Raw genomic sequence first — 14838 nt, forward strand, 5'->3', positions numbered from 1 at the left:
TGGGTCTGATCATTGAAATATTTGAACCTGGCTGATAGGATGATATACCTTAACTTGGCCCATTAATTAATTAATTAATTAATTAATTAATATTCTTGTTACTTCTTATGGTAAGAAATATTAATATAATGCAACATTGCTCATGGGCAACAGTTTAGGTAGAGACTACTTTACAAGAAGACTGATGCTCAGGTATCAGCTTAACCTGAAAGGCTTAAAGAAAAGTGAAGGTGGAAGTAATGGACCACGTGCTCTGCACCCCTGGCACGCGGGCCGCGGGCTGGGGACTGGGAGGAGTGGTGTGGAGCATGGAAAGCTCCTCTTTCCCGCCAGGTCGGCCAGGTTGGCGTCACCAAACCCTGCGCATGCGCCCAGGACGTCTCCAACGCCACAGGCTGCCGGGGCCCACCCGCGTATCTAGGGGGCGCTGCTGTACCCGCGGGCGTGGCCTGGGGAGAGCGTGTGCGGGTCCTTCCCTGCACCGGCCCCGGCTACCACAGGGCGAGTGAAGCGGGTCCTGGCGAAGGCCTGGCTCCCCGGGCACGCTCAGAACACCTCGTTGGCTTGGCAAGCGGCCCTCTGGTAGGAACAGTCCCCACAGAGCTGCAGGGCAGGGGCGGAGGCACAGGCCCCAGCTGGAGGGAGGGAGAGGGGAGAGGCGCCCTGCGAGGAGGCCGCGGTGCTCTGGGTGGAGGAGCTGCGGGGAAATGGAGATGCTGGAGTGGAGAGCGGAGCCGGACATCTGGAGATGGGGGGACGTGGTGCTGTAGAATGTAGTGGCGGTAGTGGAGGGAGTGGCCTAAGAGCAGGTGCAAGAGCAGGAGCGAGAGGCGGAGCAGAAAAGCCTGGAGGAGGGGCAGGAGGAGTGCGGGCGGGCCCAGCCAGGGTGCGATGCCGCGGAGGCCAGGACATCCCTGCAGGCGCTGGAGGTCCTGCAGTTAGAGCTGAGCAGCCTGCAAGCCCGAGCCAACCGGGCCCTGTGCCTGCTGAAGCGCAAGCTGAAGCGGAGGCTTAAGCCGCACCTGCAGCGCAGAAGCAGCATCATCGAAGGTATTCCTGGCTTCTGGGTCAAAACCGTATCCTTGTGCAACTGCGTTTAGCTAAAGTCCAAGCGCAGGCAAAGCTCCTTTCTGGTGGTAGAAAGCGGTTTCTTAAGTGCAGGGAGGGAATTTGACTGAAGACACACAAGGCGGTGATAATGTACCAAATCCTGTTTTGAGTGGTGATTATGTGGGTTTGTACAGTTGCTGAAACTTAACATATTAAGGGCTGTACATTTTATTATATATTGTTTATGTTTTAATGCAAAAAGTTCAGAAAAGCCCTCCCCAACAAAACAAAACAAAACAAAACCAAAAAAACGTACCCTTACTGCAGTTCCAAGGGGAATGGCCGCGGGCGAGGGTCGTGGGAGGAAGTCATAGCTAGGGAAGGAGGCAGTCCTAGTTGTGAGAGGGAGTGATGCAGGAGGAAAGAGGTCCTGTTGAGGAAAAGGGATGGGTGCAACCACACACAGAGGTCTTGGGTTAATATTGATTCTATTGGTAGTTTTGTCATCCTTCATACTGCTTACTTAGGTGGATACATTCAGCACATGAAGTCCTATGTACACTTTTGCACCCTCACCGGGAACTCAGAGACTGCCTTTCGTGCATAATTAGTAGCATACAGACCCCCACACACATTTGTAAGGTAGAGCTCAGGATCTCAGGAAACAGATTTTCCAAGTGTAAGAGCAGATAGCTATCTGGGAACAGAAAGCCAAGGAAACAGTAGACGAAAGGTAGTCTATGATGAAGGATCTTGATTGAAGGAGACCATCCAGCAATGCCAAGAAATCTGGGAGGTGCACTACCCACTTCTCATTGTTCTGTAGATGTACACTGCTTGCATCTATCCCTTCCATTCCTAGCATGTTAAGGCTTCTTGACCCAGTGCAGATTTTGAACCACCATCAAATGTCAGCCATCATCACTGACCAAGATGTGGACATGCTCAGCTACATCATCAATTTGGAGATAAGTCTGGGAGCATCAGCCCTCTCGGATGAGCTAGCTCTTGAGGGCAAGTAGTACTGATTCAGAACCAAATCAGGAAAAGGCTTGTTCCATAGAGAGGGGTCACCTTTCTCTACCTTTCCCTGTCAGGTGGAAGACTTCAGCTATCCCAGGAAGAGCTGCAAGATCACATTTTCCTTTCGGAGCAACCCCTACTTTGAAAATGAAGCAATCATTAAGATTTACGACATTACCATCACTGGTAAGAGGTGAGTTTCTGGATGGGACAGGCACGGAGGTGTTCAGGATCTTTTCCCACATCTTCCTCTTCTTCCAGGATACTGGGAATTTTACTCCACTCCAGGCCAATGGTTCCACACTTTTGAACACCAGGCCTACAACCGCAGCCACCATAGCACCAACTTTAAGCTTTTTAACTTGTTCTCTGACCACAACTTTGCAGAATCTAATAGGATTGCTGAGGTGAGGCCATCATGGGGAGCATAAGAAATGGCCTTGGAGGGCCTCCCAGCTACTTGGGTAGTGGGAATAGGGTCCATACCCTGGTTCCACCATGCTCTTTCCACTACCAGATCATCTGTGAGGATCTCTGGCTGAATCCCCTGCAATACTACCCAAGGATGGAAGAGGCAAGAAGAGGGAACAGAGAGGCAGACAGGTGAGAATGGGATGCAGTGGGGGTTAAATCTGTGTGCCAGCTGCCTGGAACCCTCGGTTCTCTAGTGAAGGAATTAAGGGTAAGAGAGAAACGGTGAGTAACCCCAGGTCTTCAGGGAGGTATTCCAAGATAGGAACAGTGGAGTAGTGTAATCCAAACAAAGTTGTCACTGGAGAAGCTTAATCCAGCTAGAGAGCATGTCCAGCCAAATACACTTAGATGCAGAGATAATCTTCTCCACTCCTAAGCGTAGTAACATGGGCATCAGCCCCAGCCCCAGCTCCAACATTTTGGTTTTGCTCACCCTAAGATTCTTCAGTAGCCTTCCCTTAAAAGTGTATAAATCCTTAGGGAAGTACTCCCTCCAGTGTCCCATCAGGTATGTTTTTTAATCTTCAGAGTATTCCTGATTTTCATATCCATTTCTTTGTTGTGAACAGCCATACAAATACAGGTCGTATCACATGGACAGTGAGGGCCATTTTGAACTTAAGAGTTAGAATTTAAAGACATCACAAGTAGTAAATGGAACAGGCATTGCGTGATCTAGAGAGTTAAGACCCGCTCTTAAACATCATTTAATAAATTCCATTTTTTATATTTCTTCGTCTGTGTGTGTGCATGTGTGCGTTTTCCAGGGAACTCTGTCCTCTTGACCTGTAGACAATCGAGCAGCAAACTTAACACAAATAGGACAAGACCACTTCAGCTATAGGAGATGAATTGACAACTTCGTTCTTTTGCAAACCTGAGACAGGAAGGAAGGAATAAATGGTGAAAAAACAAAGAATGAGTTTGGATAAAATTGGAATGACACTAGTAAAAGAGAAATAAACACTGCCAAGTGTGTCACTCTGCATGTGTGTTTGTATGCTAGGTGAGAAGTGCCCTCAATGACAGCACAGCTCGTCAGTTTAGGCCAGGGGTTCTTAATGAGGGGTTCTTAATCAGAGCATCCATGAGCTTGAACTTATCTTTATTTTCTCTGACCTGTACCTGAAATTCAGCATTTCCTTCACTTTTGAATATATGCAGTAGATTACAGTAGTGTTCATCTCATGTCACATGACAGGTGTTTCATAAGTTGAAAAATCACTAATAATTGTGCTTACTTTGAAATTACCATAGTTGTTAGACATGACACTTGTTGAGTGTCTTAAAACTCTCTGATGCTACATTTTGAGGAGGCGTCCATGATTTTCACCTGACTGGCCAAGGGGTCCATGGAACACAAAAAGTAAAGAATTCCGTTTTAGTCTTTTTTAAATTGCTGCATAAAAATAGCTTATCTGTGGAAAGCAGAGTCTCTAATGTTGGAGTGACGGGGTATAGCAGCCATGGAATTATAATTTGGGGCATAGTGGTTCCTACCATTTCATGGATTAGGAATGATGAGAGAAGAGAGAGGCCAATTAATTTTGGGTTATCATTTTTACAAGGGGAAGAGCAGACAAAAGCTATAGTGAACAAGCGGCTCACAGGTTGTTAAAACCTTTATGTGCTTAATTGTTGATGTTTCACCTAATATTCTTTCATCTTGAATATTCTTATGAAAATGAACAAAATACAAGATGGAGGAAATCTTAAAACTTCACTTCTAAACAAAATGTTTTCCAAATCTATTAATAACATAGTTCTAAATAGGGCAAATTGTCAAGATCAGTGTTCCTGAACAATAGTTTGGGCAATTCAATGTATTTAAAGATTACCGAGTCAGTCTCTGAAATTTGGATTAATGTGAACACAGGTAGATTTTGTTAATTAGTTATTTCTGAAATATTGTTGCATAACAAACAACTTCAAGAATGTCAGCAGCTTACAACAAAAATACGTTACGTGCTAATGATGCATTTTTATTTATGTGGCTGCATCAATAGGTGATAATAGGTGCATCAATAGTGTGTCAGCATGTATGTGTTAAGTATAGCAAGTTCATTCTCAAAACTGAGTCTGATCTCAAATACCTGGATAAAATGCATACTGCTGAGTGCCACCTGCAGAGATACTGACTCAGTTCAGCTGGCGTGAGGCCCAGCACTTTATTGTTATAATGAGGTGAGTATAATGCAGGTGATTTATGCAGAGCAGACTTTTAGAAACAATGGGATAATTGCTGGAATATGCTCTGGGGCCAGGCTACTGGTGTTTCAGTTCTAGGCTTAGGCAAGTAAACTTGCCTCTCTCTTTATTTTTTTTAATGTTACATTCAAAAAGTGTAAGAGGTCCCCAAAATTCCCACAACCCCCTCACGCCACTCCTCCCACATCAACAACCTCTTTCATCACCATGGGACAGTCACTGCATTTGGTGAATACATTTTGGAGCACTGCTGCACCACATGGATAATGGTTTACATTATAGTTTACACTCTCCCCCAGTCCACCCAGTGGGCCATGGCAGAACATATAATGTCCAGCATCTGTCCCTGCAGTACCACCCAGGACAACTCCAAGTCCTGATATATCATATATCTTCTTCCCTCTCCCTACCCTCATATATCTTTTTCCCTCTCCCTACCCTCAGCAGCTACCATGGCCCCTCTCTCCACATTAATGCCACAATTTCTTCCTTTACTAATCTCAATATTTCCATAGTAGAATATCAGTAAGTCCACTCTAATCCACACTCTGTTCCTCCATCCTGTGGATCCTGGGATGGTTATATCCACGCCACCTCTGTATCAAGATGAGGGTTAGATTCCACATGGATGCAGACTTGCAACTCCTACACTCTGGATTATTGGACTAAACTTGCCTCTCTTAAACTGAGTCCTCTCATCTCTGAAAAATGAACCATAATAATACCTGCCTTGTGAGGTGGCTGTGAGGATTAAATGAGTTCATGCATTTAAAATGTGTCTACAATGTAAACTTTAATCCGTGCATAGTGGCAATGCTCCAAAGCATGTTCATCAATTACAATGAATGTACCACACTAATGAAGGACATTGTTTATGTGGGAAAACGTGGCAGGTGTGGGGAGTGGGTCATACGCCAATCCCCTATTTCTTATGTACCATTTATGTGACCTAAGTATCTTTTAAAAAAAAGCAGTTGTAATATGATGGCCTTTTCAGGACATTGGAATTGTCCTTAATGATGTTGTAGTGACAGATACAGGACATTTTGCCATAACTTATAAAAATGTGTGGCAGAGATTTTAAACTATGATGTAAACTATAAACCACACTTAATAGTGTCCTCCAGTATGTGTTCATCAATTGTAAGAAAAGTACCACGCGAATGAAGGATGTTGTTAATGTGGGAAAGTGTGGGAGGGGTAGCGACTGGGAAATATGGGTATTGTCTGCATTCATTCATTTATGTAACATATATGTAATCTAAGTATCTTTTAAAAGGTATGTCTCAAAAAATGCAGGAAATGTAGATTCCTGAGAGGAGGTGGTAAAGGTGCCATTGATCTTGGTAACTAATGGAAAGGGGATCTATAGGAAAGAAAGAGATTGGCTCATAATTGCCTGGGCTCAGCTGAATTCCTTGTTTTACTCAGGCCTCTCCATTGGGGATAGAAGGTGGAATGGCAAGTATGCAGATGCAAGGTTGTCCCCAGGGTATTCCTAGTGATGACACCAGGTATTTTACCTCTGTTAATAGCTCTCTTGTCTACAGGCAGGCTTAAGTGTTGTGCCAAGCCCAGCAGTAGGTGGTTCATAGGAAAATGTGGGGTCTCTATGCCCTCTGTGAATACACTTCTTGGCCATGAAACCCTCTATTAGAAGTCTCCTACTTATTGTACGGTGCACCACACAGTTGCTATCACAACCAGTGCTTGTGCATCTGGTGGTCCTGTCCTTTCCTATGTCGTCATTTAATAATGCATTAAATTCAAAGAATGGGACGGTCTCCTGCAGAAAGACCCACACCTGGGAAAACTCCCTCAGCAAGGGCAGACACTTCAGCTCTTCCTCCCTGAGAGTGTAATATCCTCCCAGAAGCAACTCTAGTCCATGGGAACAACAAAGGGGAGACCCTGCCCATAACTGTAAATGGATATTCATTGTTTCACCCAGGAACTCCTCCCCATGATCAGGTAAGAGTCCACATGAGCATCTCTGTCATCGCCATAACTATATTGACATTGCTGGCTCTATATCGACTCTGTCCCCCCTGCTAATTTTATGGCAGACTTAATGGTGTGTATCACAGCAGCACTGTCAAGGCACAGGATTTGATATCAGAATTCATGGATCTTCCCTGCCCCTCAAGCATTAGATATCACCTCCTCTATGGATTTGACATTCTAGAAGATGCCGTGGCCCCCTTTTTAAGGGGGGAAGCTTAAACTCTAGAAAAGAAGCCTAGATCAGCTTTGGCTGCTGTTCCTATCACTCACCCCACAGATGGGACTGACAGAGGCCTTTCTAGTTCCAGAACTTTAGATTTCAAGGGGCCCTTACAGTTCTTATCATGCTACTGATATGGGCTATGTGTGGGGGCTGTGTGTTTCTTCATGAATATCTGGGCTGTTTGTGTAAACTTGCTAAAACTTAAAATTCCAGCAGAAGCCATGTGTGCATGCAAAGAATAAGAACTGCAGCCCCGCCTATGGCCAATGGTTCTGGTGCTGTACAAAGGACAAAGAGACTAGAGTTCATATGCTTGGTATCTGCCCATCCATTTCCATTATTACAAAAAAGAAAAAGAAAAAAAAATGAAAAGAAATAAAAAGAAAGACCAAAACACCCATGACTTATACTGCCAAAAAATTCCAATTCACATCCCTTGAAGCATAGAGGGGGTTGAGGGATTATTCAAGCAGAACCCACTTGTCTGTTCAGGGACAAGAAGTCTGGGGTTTATACAGGCAACGAGTGCACATCCTAGATAGGGAAGGATGCCTGGAAAAGGATATGAGCTAAACAGGGTCCATATAACCGGAAAGTTGTGGCCATATACATGCAGAAGGATTCCAGCGTTTTTATACTTGGAAAGCCCACGTAGATCTATACTTTAGGGAAAAAGAAAAGGATCACTCACACATGTCAAATATGCAGCTTCTCTAAAAACAGTCTTCTGTTAAATATGTTAATATGCAAACATCATACAACCCAGCAATTGCAGCCTGGAGCTTACGCTGGAGATGTGAAAACCTGTGTTTCCATCAATCTGCACAGGCATACCATAGCAACTTCTTCTTTAAAAGCCAAACACTGGAAAGAACTCCAAGATTCTTGAATGGTGACTGTTTAAAAGTGCCACGGCACCTAATGTCATGGAAGAGTAATCAGCAAGGAAAGGGATTAACATATTGACCCCTTAGTCCCACAGCCGGCAACCTCACTTTGGAAATTCAGTTAAGCAGGTGAGCAGAGCTTAAAGTGGCCATTTGTGCTGCGTCTCCAGGGGCTGAGGATGACTCTGCATAGAACAGTGCCAAGGGACCAGATGAAATGCCCCATGTTACAGATGATGCGTGACTCCATGTTTATTAAATCCTGTGTCGGGCAAAATTATGGAATTTAGATGTTTTCATGTCCCACTGTTAAGGGTAGGACGGGAAGCAGGTGATACGGCTCTTTGCTGCCACGTATGTGCCACGTACCACAGCACTACTGTAACCTACTAATAGTAGGCGAATCTGTGTGTGGGTGTGTAAGGAGGATGGGGCAGGAATTCCCGGAATTTCCAGTGGAAATTTTCTGAAAACGTTTCTAAAAACAGCTTTTATGTCTAAGTCGGGGGTGGGGGTGGGGGGGGGCTTGAGGTGGTGAAAATGTCCTGTGGTTGTGGTATTGTGCTAGAGTTTTTCTTTTAACCAGATATTACCTGTGGGAGACAGTAACGGGTCCAACGGCTTTGGATTCGCTCACTGGCGCACGTGAATCCACAAGGAGGTGACTATAGAGTTAATTAAACGAAAACAATACATCTGAACTGCTGGCGTTCGCTGAGGCTGCAGTGTACTTCCCATCGCTGCTTGGAAATCCTGGCAGCAGACGGGAACCCAGTCAGCGTTCCCCTTAACAAAGACAGTCCTCCCTCAAGCTCCAGGACAGCAACTCGTGGCTCTGCAGGAGAACCAGGCAACAAGAGAGCAATTCCCCAGAAGAGGAGGCAAGCGCTCCAGGAGCAGCCTGCAACAAGGAAGGCACTGAGACCTAGGAGTGGGCCTCGCCCTTCCCGCGCCGTCTAACCTCGCCCTTACTTCCTGGCCTCAGCGGTCAGACCTCCTACTGCGAGGCAGGCTGGGCGCAAGGCCATCCGCCCTCAGCCTCCGTGGCCTCCCTACGAGCCTGCGACGTCCCGCAGCTGCTGTATAACAAGTTTGGGGTGTAACGGGCGACTCGGTCCAGAGTCAGTGTACAAGCACCCGGTAACGGTGCTCCTGCTGCAGAAGGACTGCCTGCTCTCTCAGGCAGCTGGAGGCCAAGGGCGAGCGGAGCTTTGAGCCGGACAGGCGGCTGGAAGGCTGCAGGCGGGGCCGCTTGCACCACGGGACCCACTACCGCGAGGTCCGCCAGGTCCGCTCTGGCCGCCACCGGGTACGCTTCTTCTTCCTCACCGCGTGTGCGCCCGGTGCGCGGAGAGCGTCCTGGACCACCTGCGACGGGGCGAGCACGCCCCGACGTGGCCGTCATGAGCGCCTGCCTCTGGGACCTGTCCAGGTACGGCCGGGGGTCCTGGCGGAGCTACAGGGAGACCCTGCGGAGGGTGTTGGGTGGTCTGAGCCGCGTGCTGCCCGCGCCCTGCCTGCTGGTGTGGACACCGCCGAGCCGCTGGCTCAGACTTGTCCGCGGGCTTTCTGCCGCGGGAGCGCTAGCCCGGGGCCGCCCGCCTGCGTCGTGGGAAGGCGTTGTGGAGGCCAACTTCTCCAGCGCCCTTGAGGCCCGCAGACGAGGATTCGAAGTGCTGACTTCCGCTTCCACTTCCCGCAGACCGCGCAGCACCGGCAGCAAGCCGGCGTGCGCTGGGACCAGCGAGCTCACGCCATCTCTCTCAGCTGCTGCTGGGCACCTGGCTGACGCCTGGGGCGTGGACCTCCCGTGCCGCGCGCGTGCGGGCAGGTGGATCCTGGACGGCGCGGCGAGGGGCCGTCGAGAAGGCGCAGCCGGCAGGGAGCCCCTAGACAGCCGACATGGACGCAGTGAACGCGCTGCACCTCCCTTGCCGTCCAATCCCAGGTCTCTGGGCTCCCTGCGGCGCCCGGGCCGCCCAGGCCCCAGGCTAGACCAGGAACCCTCCACCCAGGCAAGGCACCTCTCTAACCTCCCACCTAATCCGCAGGGTCGGCCTGCATCTGGGGTCCTCATCACGCCGCACAGATGAAGCACGCGAATCCAGCTGCATGGCTGGAAGACACACCCCAGCAGGCCAGGTTCCCACAACTTCTGGTCCTCACAGCGACCGCCGAGTTCACGGGGGATCCCCAGGTGATCGCCCGCGTCCCTCGCCCTCCTCATGGAGAGGACGCGGCAGGCTTTCAGAGAGAAGTCCTGGGCGGGGCCAGAGGCAAAGCCTCGGAAGCCACACTTAGTCCAGTACCCTCCCGAAGTTGACAGGGCGTGCCTGCTGCCTGCCCTTCCCCTCCCCAGACGTTTTCTGAGTATCTGATGTTGTGGCCATTACCAGCCCTGCCACGATGGGGACCTTTTGCCCCTTGTTCTCACAAGTGGGCAGCCTGGCCAATCCTGTTTGCCGGTTGCCGTCCTCTTCCTTGAGAGAGGGTGGGACCTGCCTGGATCCCCACTGCCTTTCTCTTAGGATGCAAAAAATGAAAACAAAAAGCTCTTGCTGAAACACTGTGGCTGGCTTTGGGACGCCTTTCTGGGGCTGCACCCTGGGGCTTTGTCTCTATTTCATGGAAACTGCTTTGCTTTTCCATGGGCTTGAATATCCATTAGGCTTAGGACTAGGTGGGGCTCAGAGCAGTGCTGGGGTACCCACTAAATACGATGTCCAGAATGATTGCTGGGCTGGGGGTGTGGGCAGGAGCTACATAGAACGTGTCGTTCTCTGTGCAAACTAGCAGGAGCTGAACCTCTTGGCCTCGTGGTTTCCTGGGGCTCTCAGAGCATCGCTGACACATCTAGGTATGCAGAAGACATAAGTTTCAGTCTTCAGGTTGCAGAGAAGAGAGGAGAGGCTGAGAGGTGAGTAAGTCTTGTTGACGGTCAAATAGCTGACCAGCAGCTCCATCAGGGTGTGTACCGTGGACTAGAAGTCCCTGCCTCCAGGTTACACTCGCCAATTCTAATAACACAGGGGTGTGCCCTGAGGAACACAATACCATGAGCTGAGGGTGGAGTCTGGCAAAAACCTAGGCAAGCCAGGTTTTTGATGGGTGACGCCTCTTGCAGATTACTCTAGCTTTTCAGTAATATCTGAACTGTGGAGATGGGAGTACTCCAATTCTGATGCTTTGGGATGGGTGTTCTAGAAAGACAAATGCATTTTATTGGTATACCCATTAATATTCTGCATGTACCTACACAGTTGCATGCCCACTGTGCTAAACAGCCATGCAGATAAGCTGTCAGTATCCTTTTGTTTGCCTCTATGATTTGACCTTTTATAAGTGTGCAGGCCAGGATGCTAGGAGCATCCATGATACAGGAGCCTGCGATAGAGCATAGCCTCTAAAACTCACATCTAGATACAAGGCAAAAGCAGCCTGTGTCTGTACCACAGGGAGTGCCCAGGTCCACCCAAAGAGGAAATTGCTTAGAATAGCAACATAGACTACCTCACTCGGAATCAAGAAATAAAGGTCCAGGGATTATAAAGTTTAGGAAGATTGCATTCATATGCAGGAGAATAGGTTCATAAGGGAGGATCTTACAATGATGAAAGGAACGACGCAAAAATTTGTTTTTAATATTTAAAAATTATATCATTTCTTTATTCGACCTTGTTTTGGGGGAGGTTTTGGATTGCAGAAGGGTTGCATCTGTGGCAGGGGAGGGTCACTGCTGGGGGCAGTGGTGGGGGCATGCCCCTATGGAACATGAATGTGTTCAGGTGCTCATGAGTTGTTGTCTTGGTGGATGAGATCCTTTCAATAACTGAAGGAATTCTGGATGCCCACTCTGGGTAGTCTTGCTTCTTTCTCTAATAGAGTGGCAAGAGTCTAAAGATATTTTACAACTGATGGTGAAAAAACCTTAATGGAAGCATTTATAAAACTTTTACAAAATATAAAGCCTATTGTTATACATATTATTCATTAGCCAAAAAATTCTTATGTCATTCTTATGGACTTATCCATTATTTCCATGATTTTTTATCAGAAATGTGAAGCTTAATAACCTGACTTGCCCTATCAAAAACAGCAACAGTGACATTTTATTGCAATTTTCTGAGCTGTGGACTGAGAATCTAGTTTTTCTGAATAAGAAGACCCAAAATTCACCATGTCACTATCCACTAATTGACCTTTTTTTTGTGACATGCTTCATAATGTTTCTTAATCAATTCAACCACAAATTACTAGGCAAGTTAGAACTAACCTAAAAAAGTACCCAACACAAAATCATAACATGACATTTTTTAGTATAAGTAACATGAACCTGCCTGGTATGCTTCCTATGCTGTTTAAAGTTAAACAAGAACTTTTACCAGAAAAACTACACTCAACTATTGTATTTTGATACTCACCAATACAAATTCAGGAAATGAGATTTTTCTCTTGTTTTACATGCTAGGACTTACATAATGCCCTCAGTTTAACCTCTTGCCTTATAAGCCTTAAGGAATTTACTATATGATTTTACGGAACAAGTTTGCTAACTTACACATTAGGGAATTGTGAATTACATTTTTAGAAAAATGAAACATAATAGAGAACAAAATATAAGTATATCACAGATTTTAAGTGCTGGTCATGACATTGTGATTATACACAATAAATTATTTCAAATGTGATGGAAAACCTCTGGAAAAACAATTATCTTGCAATAAACAGGAAGAAGATTTGTTCTATAAAGTCATAAGTGGCTTCATTCAGTCAGTACCCTAATGACACACCCATTTCTAGTTTACAATTTTCTGTTTCAGGTCATTATATGTAAAAAGGATAAAAGCACACTCTAACCTAAATTACAAAACTAACTCAACATTTTTACATATGTTAAGTAATATAGCTATTACAAGAACTTCATTCACTATAAATGGAAAGAATCTGTTTTCTCCCTGCATATTTCACGTTTGATAAACTAATTTTTCAATTGTACAAGATATGTTAGCTCAAAAATCACCTGGTGTTTGACTCCCTGGAACTTCATGAAGAGTTGAACTGTATTCACACACAGTATGGTATGACCCACATGGCTTAAAACATTCCTGCTGCACCACATGAACAACAGCAAGAAATTTGGTCAACTCATGTAGCTGTATTCTCTAGCTGAAATTAAATAGTAGATTAAAAGTAAAATCATGGCATAAACATCTGTGAGATACAGTGTAGCCATTTCCTCATAAATCTCATGTTCCAATCAGAAAAGCAATTAAATCTATAAATATTTTACTACTGCAGTTTCACAAAGTACTGGACTATTCAATATATTCCCAAGAAAAATTTCTAACAAATACTGTGTAAAAATAATTACTTAAAAAGGAATGTAGTAAATGGATGAAATCGTTTATATTTTATTTTATACTTAACATATAATGAGGGATTTTATATTCATAAGAAAGAAGAAAAAGCCTAATTGCAGAATGTTTTAAAATAATTTAAGACTACAACAACTTTTAGATAAAGCTTTATAAAGTGAAAGAATAATGACTGGGAATGAAAGAGTATGAAACTAGACAATTTCCAGTCCTTAATTCTCTTTGCTCTAGTTCAAGGAAATATTACTGATGAAATTACTTACTTTTTATCATTTGAAAGGTCAATGTTGGTCCCAGACTTTATTGTTTTAAAGGGTTCTATATTCCTCTTCCCAGATATTAAAAAAAGAGAGAGAAAATATTAAATTCATGCCTTTTAATGGAAATCATGATGGACCCCAAAAGTTACATACTTATGTGAAGATGTGGGTTCATTATCCAAATAGTCTTTTTGATGAGTTCTTTTCTCATTTTCTTCCTATAGTTCAAGCAAAAATATTCCTGCTTAGAATATTATATCATTTCCTAATTCACATGAATAAATGCTGATTTCTACATGAGTAGTGTTTGTTCAGAAACTAATTTTCTATAGGCTGATTTCATATGAAAATATCTTTAATGGTCACATTAAAGAAAAACTCAAGAAAACTCAAAGCTCAATAACATACTACTTAAACTTTCCCATCAGTCATAAAGTTAATATAAACCTCAGGTAATAGGATAATTTATAAGGGAAGTATGTGCCTATTCTAAATTTACTTTGAAAAAGTTTTCTAAATGACATCAATTTTCTTTACAGTGATAGCAAGTGAAATTTAAGAAGATATGAAAAATGAAAACAGTATGTGAAAAGAAAGAGAAATGTAAAAATAATTAAGGGGAAAAAAGATTATGCTATATGTAATAGCATATTACTTGGGGAGTGGACCTGGCCCAATGGATAGGGCATCTACCTACCACATGGGAGGTCTGCAGTTCAAACCCCGGGCCTCCTTGACCCATGTGGAGCTGGCCCATGTTCCGTGCTCATGTGCACAAGAGTGCTGTGCCACGCAGGGGTGTCCCCCACATAGGGGGGACCCCACGCAAAAGGAGGGTGCCCCACATTGAGCCACCCCATGCAAATAAAGCCCAGCCTACCCAGAAGTGGTGTCACACACACAAAGATCTGATGCACCAACATGACGCACCAAAAGAGACACAGATTACGGTGTTGCTGAGAATGCAAGAGGATGATGGATGTAGGATGACCAAATACCTGAAAGTAACTTGTTTCTCTCCCTGTTACTATGATACAAAGAAAAGAATTGTATGTAAATCAGAAGGTAATGAAATGCAACCCTCTCTTTGGGCCAAATTCCACTTTTGGTGGTCAAGAATATCCTGTTGAAGCATTGAAGTATGAAAATCAGCTTCAACCAGTTGGCCGGACCTGCACAGAAACAGCCCCTTGCTGTCCTCACTTCAACTTGCTTAATTAACATAGTAAAATTCCCACCCAGGGGAGGAGTTATCCACCCCTTTCTTGATCATGAATGTATGTGCAAGCATGATTTCCTGAGCATACTAATCACACAATTATATACCAACTATG

The 14838-nt window shown here is 45.2% G+C and overlaps 1 long non-coding RNA gene and 1 pseudogene across 1 annotated transcript; one reads left to right on the forward strand and one right to left on the reverse strand.

Moving 5' to 3' along the window:
* Nucleotides 1–2364: 2364 nt before the first annotated feature.
* On the forward strand, nucleotides 2365–3430 carry LOC139438357 (uncharacterized). The gene is made up of 3 exons (XR_011648040.1): nucleotides 2365–2480; nucleotides 2591–2676; nucleotides 3315–3430. It is a non-coding gene; the product is annotated as an uncharacterized lncRNA (long non-coding RNA).
* A 9448-nt stretch (nucleotides 3431–12878) lies between these two features.
* The window catches only part of LOC139438284 (lysine-specific demethylase 6A-like), a 58998-nt pseudogene continuing 57038 nt past the window's right edge, over nucleotides 12879–14838 (reverse strand).

The sequence above is a fragment of the Dasypus novemcinctus genome, chromosome Y (genome assembly GCF_030445035.2).
Source record: "Dasypus novemcinctus isolate mDasNov1 chromosome Y, mDasNov1.1.hap2, whole genome shotgun sequence".
Classification (NCBI taxonomy): Eukaryota; Metazoa; Chordata; class Mammalia; order Cingulata; family Dasypodidae; genus Dasypus; species Dasypus novemcinctus.